The sequence below is a fragment of the Triticum dicoccoides genome, chromosome 2A (assembly GCF_002162155.2).
Source record: "Triticum dicoccoides isolate Atlit2015 ecotype Zavitan chromosome 2A, WEW_v2.0, whole genome shotgun sequence".
NCBI classification, from domain to species: Eukaryota; Viridiplantae; Streptophyta; class Magnoliopsida; order Poales; family Poaceae; genus Triticum; species Triticum dicoccoides.
In genome coordinates, this window is record NC_041382.1 from 239,258,429 (window position 1) to 239,267,004 (window position 8,576).

Genomic DNA, 8,576 nt, shown 5'->3' on the forward strand with positions numbered 1-8,576 from the left:
AACCAGGCAAGCCCCCCCCCCTTGATCACCAGATATCGCCTATTCTACTCTATACTGCTTGCATTAGAGTAGTGTAGCATGTTACTGCTTTCTGTTATACCTATCCTGATGCATAGCCTGTCCTTGTTACTACTGTTGTTACCTTTACCTGCAATCCTACTTGCTTAGTATAGGATGCTAGTATTTCCATCTGTGGCCCTACATTCTTGTCCGTCTGCTGTGCTATACTATCGGGCCGTGATCACTCTGGAGGTGATCACGGGTATATACTATATACTTTATACATGATACATGTGGAGACTAAAGTCGGGTCGGCTGGTGGAGCACCCGCGAGTGGATCTTTGAGGCGGAGCGACAGGGCAGGTTGAGACCGCCTAGGAGAGAGGTGGGCCTGGCCCTGTTCGGCGTTCGCGGATATTTAACACGCTTAACGAGATCTTGGTATTTGATCTGAGTTGGCTACGAGCCTATACGCACTAACCAACTACGTGGGAAAGATATGGGCACTCGGCGTCGTGGTATCAGCCGAAGCACTTCGTGACGTCAGCGACTGAGCGGCGCACGCCAAATTGGACTGGAACGCCACTAGGCTAGGTCTGCTTTCGGTCGCCCTCGCAACGTGCAGGTGTGTTCAGGGTGATGGGCCCAGACCCCTGGGCGCCTAGGTTTAGACCGGCGTGCTGACCTCTTTGTTGAGCCTAGGTGGGGCTGCGACGTGTTGATCTTCCGCGGCCGGGCATGACCCAGGAAAGTGTGTCCGGCCAAATGGGATCAAGCGTGTTGGGTAAGTTGGTGCACCCCTGCAGGGAAGTTGATCTATTCGAATAGCCGTGATCTTCGGTAACAGGACGACTTGGAGTTGTACCTTGACCTTATGACAACTAGAACCGGATACTTAATAAAATACACCCTTCCAAGTTCCACAGACAACCCGGTGATCGCTTTTCCACAGGGCGACGAGGGGAGGATCGCCGGGTAGGATTATGCTATGCGATGCGACTGGAGATGCTACTTGGAGATGCTACTTGGAGATGCTACTTGGAGATGCTACTTGGAGGACTTCAATCTACTCTCTTCTACATGCTGCAAGACGGAGGCTTCCAGAAGCGTAGTCTTCGATAGGATTAGCTATCCCCCTTTTATTCTGGCATTCTGCAGTTCAGTCCACCGATATGGCCCTTTACACATATACCCATGCATATGTAGTGTAGCTCCTTGCTTGCGAGTACTTTGGATGAGTACTCACGGTTGCTTTTCTCCCTCTTTTCCCCTTTCCCTTCTACCTGGTTGTCGCAGCCAGATGCTGGAGCCCTGGAGCCAGACGCCACCGTCGACGATGATTCCTACTACACTGGAGGTGCCTACTACTACGTGCAGGCTGCTGACGACGACCGTGAGTAGTTTAGGAGGATCCCAAGCAGGAGGCCTGCGCCTCTTTCGATCTGTATCCCAGTTGTGCTAGCCTTCTTAAGGCAAACTTGTTTAACTTATGTCTGTACTCAGATATTGTTGCTTCCGCTGACTCGTCTATGATCGAGCACTTGTATTCGAGCCCTCGAGGCCCCTGGCTTGTATTATGATGCTTGTATGACTTATTTATGTTTTAGAGTTGTGTTGTGATATCTTCCCGTGAGTCCTTGATCTTGATCGTACACATTGCGTGCATGATTAGTGTACGATTGAATCGAGGGCGTCACAATTGTCACAAAAGATTTATTGGACCCGATGCACTAGGTATTACACCTAGATCGGATATGAACTCCTTCATCCAGACTCCTTCATTCGCTGCTTCCGAAGCAGCTATGTACTCCGCTTCACACGTAGATCCCGTCACGACGCTTTGCTTGGAACTGCACCAACTGACAGTTCCACCATTCAATATAAATATGTATCCGGTTTATGACTTGGAGTCATCCGGATCAGTGTCAACGCTAGCATCGATGTAACCATTTACCACGAGCTCTTTGTCACCTCCATAAACGAGAAACATATCCTTAGTCCTTTTCAGGTACTTCAGGATGTTCTTGACCGCTGTCCAGTGATCCACTCCTGGATTACTTTGATACCTCCCTGCTAGACTTATAGCAAGGCACACATCAGGTCCAGTACACAACATTGCATACATGATAGAACCTATGGTTGAGGCATAGGGAATGACTTTCATTTTCTCTCTATCTTCTGCAGTGGTTGGACACTAAGTGTGACTCAACTTCACACCTTGTAACATAGGCAAGAACCCTTTCTTTGACTCATCCATTTTGAACTTCTTCAAAACTTTATCAAGGTATGTGCTCTGTGAAAGTCCAATTAAGCATCTTGATCTATCTCTATAGATCTTGATGCCCAATATATAAGCAGCTTCACCGAGGTCTTTCATTGAAAAATTCTTATTCAAGTATCCTTTTATGCTATCCAGAAATTCTATATCATTTCCAATCAATAATATGTCATCCACATATAATATTAGAAATGCTACAGAGCTCCCACTCACTTTCTTGTAAATAGAGGCTTCTCCAAAAGTCTGTATAAAACCATATGCTTTGATCACTTCATCAAAGCGTATATTCCAACTCCAACATGCTTACACCAGTCCATAAATGGATCATTGGAGCTTGCACACTTTGTTAGCACATTTAGGATCGACAAAACCTTCTGGTTGCATCATATACAACTCTTTTTTAATATATCCATTAAGGAATGCATTTTTGACGTCCATTTGCCAGATTTCATAATCATAAAATGCAGCAATTGCTAACATGATTCGGACAGACTTAAGCATCGCTACGGGTGAGAAGGTCTCATCGTAGTCATCTCCTTGAACTTGTCGAAAACCTTTCACAACAATTCAAACTTTGTAGACAGTAACATTACCATCATTGTCAATCTTCTTCTTGAAGATCCATTTATTCTCTATGGCTTGCCGATCATCAGGCAAGTCAACCAAAGTCCACACTTTGTTCTCATACATGGATCCCATCTGAGATTTCATGGCCTCAAGCCATTTCATGGAATCTGGGCTCATCATCGCTTCCTCGTAGTTCATAGGTTCGTCATGGTCTAGTAACATGACTTCCAGAACAGGATTACCGTACCACTCTGGTGCAAAACGTATTCTGGTTGACCTACGAGGTTCAGTAGTAACTTGATCTGAAGTTTCATAATCATCATCATTAGCTTCCTCACTAGTTGGTGTAGGTATCATGGGAACGGTTTTCTATGATGAGCTACTTTCCAATTCGAGAGAAGGTACAATTACCTCATCAAGTTCTACTTTCCTCTCACTCACTTCTTTTGAGAGAAACTCCTTCTCTAGAAAGGATCCATTATTAGCAACAAAGATCTTGCCTTCGGATCTGTGATAGAAGGTGTACCCAACAGTTTCTTTTGGGTATCCTATGAAGACACACTTCTCCGATTTGGGTTTGAGCTTATCAGGCTGAAGCTTTTTCACATAAGCATCACAACCCCAAACTTTAAGAAATGAGAACTTAGGTTTCTTGCCAAACCACAATTCATATGGTGTCGTCTCATCGGATTTAGATGGTGCCCTATTTAATGTGAATGCAATTGTCTCTAATGCATAACCCCAAAACAATAGTGGTAAATCAGTAAGAGACATCATAGTTCGCACCACATCTAATAAAGTATGGTTACGATGTTCGGACACACCATTATGCCGTGGTGTTCCATGTGGCGTGAGTTGTGAAACTATTGCATATTGTTTTAAATGAAGGCCAAACTCGTAACTCAAATATTCACCTCCGCGATCAGATCATAGAAACTTTATTTTCTTGTTACAATGATTCTCAACTTCACTCTGAAATTCTTTGAACTTTTCAAATGTTTCAGACTTGTGTTTCATTAAGTAGATATACCCATATCTGCTCAAATCATATGTGAAGGTCAGAAAATAACGATACCCGCCGCGAGCCTCAACACTCATCGGACCGCATACATCGGTATGTATTATTTCCAATAAGTCAGTGGCTTGCTCCATTGTTCTGGAGAACGGAGTCTTAGTCATCTTGCCCATGAGGCATGGTTCACAAGCACCAAATGATTCATAATCAAGTGATTCCAAAAGTCCATCCGCATGGAGTTTCTTCATGCGCTTTACATCAATTGACCTAAACGGCAGTGCCACAAATATGTTGCACTATCATTATCAACTTTGCATCTTTGGCATCAATATTATGAATATGTGTATCACCACGATCCAGATTCAATAAAAATAGACCACTCTTTAAGGGTGCATGACCATAAAAGATATTACTCATATAAATAGAACAATCATTATTCTCTGATTTACATGAATAACCGTCTCGCATCAAACAAGATCCAGATATAATGTTAATGCTCAACGCTAGCACCAAATAACAATTATTCAGGTCTAAAACTAATCCCAAAGGTAGATGTAGAGGTAGCGTGCCGACGACGATCATATCGACCTTGGAACCATTCCATACGTGCATCATCACCTCGTCCTTAGCCAATCTTCGTTTAATTCGTACCCCCTGTTTCAAGTTGCAAATATGAGCAATGGAACCAGTATCAAATACCCAGTCGCTACTACGAGCATTAGTAAGGTACACACCAATAACATGTATATCAAATATACCTTTGTTCACTTTGCCATCCTTCTTATCCGCCAAATACTTGGGGCAGTTCCGCTTCCAGTGACCAGTCCCTTTGCAGTAGAAGCACTCAGTTTCAGGCTTGGGTCCAGTCTTGCGTTTCTTCCCGGGAGTTACAACTTGCTTTCCATTCTTCTTGAAGTTCTCCTTCTTTCCCTTGCCCTTTTTCTTGAAACTAGTGGTCTTGTTAACCATCAACCCTTGATGCTCTTTCTTAATTTCTACCTCCGCGGCTTTGAGCATAGCGAAGAGCTCGGGAATTGTCTTATTCATCCATTGCATATTATAGTTCATCACGAAGCCTTTGTAGCTTGGTGGTAGTGATTGAAGGATTCTGTCAATAACACTATCATCTAGAAGATTAACTCCTAGCTGAGTCAAGTGGTTATGGTACCCAGACATTCTGAGTATGTGTTCACTGACAGAACTGTTCTCCTCCATCTTGCAGCTATAGAACTTGTTGGAGACTTCATATCTCTCAACTCGGGCATTTGCTTGAAATATTAACTTCCACTCCTGGAACATCTCATATGGTCCAGGACGTTCAAAACATCTTTAAAGTCCCAATTCTAAGCCGTAGAGCATGGCACACTGAACTATAGAGTAGTCATCAGACCGCATCTGCCAGACGTTCAAAAGCGTCTACATTAGTGGGAGGGAGCTTGTCACCTAGCGGTGCATCAAGGACATAATTCTTCTGTGCAGCAATGAGGATAATCCTCAGGTTACGGACCGAGTCCGTGTAGTTGCTACCATCATCTTTCAACTGAGCTTTCTCTAGGAACGCATTAAAATTCAAGGGAACGGTAGCACGGGCCATTGATCTACAACATAGATATGCAAAAACTATCAGGACTAAGTTCATGATAAATTAAGTTCAATTAATCATATTACTTAAGAACTCCCACTTAGATAGACATCCCTCAAGTCATCTAAATGATCACGTGATCCATATCAACTAAACCATGTTCGATCATCACGTGAGATGGAGTAGTTTTCAATGGTGAACATCTCTATGTTGATCATATCTACTATATGATTCACGTTCGACCTTTCGGTCTCCAGTGTTCTGAGGCCATGTCTGTACATGCTAGGCTCGTCAAGTTTAACCCAAGTATTCTGCACGTGCAAAACCGTCTTGCACCCGTTGTATGTGAACATAGAGCTTATCTGTGACGCCCCCGATTCAATCGTACACTAATCATGCACGCCAATGCGTACGATCAAGATCAGGGACTCACGGGAAGATATCACAACACAACTCTACAAATAAAATAAGTCATACAAGCATCATAATACAAGCCAGGGGCCTCGAGGGCTCGAATACAAGTGCTCGATCATAGACGAGTCAGCGGAAGCAACCATATCTGAGTACAGACATAAGTTAAACAAGTTGCCATAAGATGGCTAGCACAAACTGGGATACAGATCGAAAGAGGCGCAGGCCTCCTGCCTGGGATCCTCCTAACTACTCCAGGTCGTCATCGGCGGGCAGCACGTAGTAGTAGGCACCTCCGGTGTAGTAGGGGTCGTCGTCGACGGTGGCGTCTGGCTCCTGGACTCCAGCATCTGGTTGCGACAACCAGAAAGGAAGGAAAAGGGGAAAAAAGGGGGGAGAAAGCAACCGTGAGTACTCATCCAAAGTACTCGCAAGCAAGGAACTACACTACATATGCATGGGTATATGTGTAAAGGGCCATATTAGTGGACTGAACTGCAGAATGCCAGAATAAGAGGGGGTAACTAGTCTTATCGAAGACTACGCTTCTGGTCACCTTCTTCTTGCAACAGGTAGAAGAGGGTAGGTCGAAGTCCTCCAAGTAGCATCTCCAAGTAACATCTCATAGCATAATCCTACCCGGCGATCCCCTCCTCATAACCCTGAGATAGAGCGACCACCGGTTGTATCTGGCACTTGGAAGGGTGTGTTTTATTAAGTAACCGGTTCTAGTTGTCATAAGGTCAAGGTACAACTCCAAGTCGTCCTGTTACCGAAGATCACGGCTATTCGAATAGATTAACTTCCCTGCAGGGGTGCACCACATAACCCAACACGCTCGATCCCATTTGGCCGGACACACTTTCCTGGGTCATGCCCGGCCTCGGAAGATCAACACGTCGCAGCCCCACCTAGGCAAAACAGAGGGGCCAGCACGCCGGTCTAAACCTAAGCGCGCAGGGGTCTGGGCCCATCGCCCTGAGCACACCTGCACGTTGCGAGGGCGACCGAAAGCAGACCTAGCCTAGTAGGCGTTCCAGTCCAATCCGGCGCGCGCCGCTCCGTCGCTGACGTCTGAAGTGCTTCGGCTGATACCACGACGTCGGGATACCCATAACTACTCCCACGTAGATGGTTAGTGCGTATAGGCTCGTAGCCAGACTCAGATCAAATACCAAGATCTCGTTAAGCGTGTTAAGTGTCCGCGAACGCCGAACAGGGCCAGGCCCACCTCTCTCCTAGGCGGTCTCAACCTGCCCTGCCGCTCCGCCACAAAGATCCACACAGAGGGCCGTCGGGACAAAGGTCCTTTCAGCCCCCAATCCGTGAATCACTCGCGGGTACTCTTCGAGCTGACCCGACTTTAGTCACCATCTGTATAGTATGTATGTATGTATAGTATATACCCGTGATCACCTCCCGAGTGATCACGGCCCAATATTATAGCAAGGCAGACTGACACGAAGGTAGGGCCAACAATGATAAACTAGCATCCTATACTAAGTATTTAGGATTGCAGGTAAGGTATCAACAGATGTAGCGACAATGTCAGGCTATGCATCAGAATAGGATTAATGAAAGCAGTAACATGCTACACTACTCTAATGCAAGCAGTATAGAGGAGAATAGGCGATATCTGGTGATCAAAGGGGGGGGCTTGCCTGGTTGCTCTGGCAAGAGAGAGGGGTCGTCAACTCCGTAGTCGAACTGGTCAGCAGCAGCGTCGGTCTCGTAGTCTACCGGAGAGAAGAGGGGGAAGAAACAATGAATACCAAGTAAACAGATGCATATCGATGCATGACATGTCAAGAAGCGATGCTAGGCGTGCCCTAACGTGGCATGAGGTGGTACTGGTTAAGGGGGAATCATCCGGGAAAGTATTCCCGGTGTTTCGTGTTTTCGGGCAGAGGAGCCGGAGGGGGAAAGTTGCGGGTTCGATAGGTTAGGGGGGTGTGGTGGACGAACGGACTGCGTATCCGGAATCGTCTCGTCGTTCTGAGCAACTTTCATGTTGAAAATATTTTAATCCGAGTTACGGATTAAAAGATATGATTTTTAAAAGATTTTAACAATTTTGGAATTTAATTATTTATTTAATTAATTCGAAAAAATGTATTTATGACGTCAGCATGATGTCATGCTGACGTCAGCAGTCAACAGGGGTTGACTGAGTCAACCCTGACATGTGGGTCCAGTGGGACCCACCTGTCATTCTCTATTTAAATAAATTGGGGTTTAGGTTAATCTAATTACAGTTTAATTAATCTAATTAGTTAATTAGGTTAATCTAATTATGATTAATTAACTTAATTAATTCCTTAATTAATTAATTAATTTAATTATTATTTATTTATTTAATAAATATTTTTTTTTTAATTCCTCTTCTTCTTCTTTTTTTTTTAAAGTTCTGGGGCGTGGGCCCCATCTGTCATAGGCCCATAGGGGCCTATCGGGTTCGGGCGTGCGGGCGACGGGTTACAGGCGCATCTGAGCGCCCGATTGGGCGCTGCGGGGCAAGGCCGTGGCCACGGCGGGGCGGTTCACCGGGCGTTCGGCCATGGCCATGAGCAGGCCCGACCGAGCGAGCGAACGGCGGCGGCCGTGGCGGCCAGGCACCGGGGAGGGGGCGACGGCGACGAGCGGAGAGGCGCGGGAGAGGCCACGGTGAGCGCGGGAGGGGCGTCCAGGGGCGCGGTCGAGGGGAGCGCGGCGAGCGCGCAACG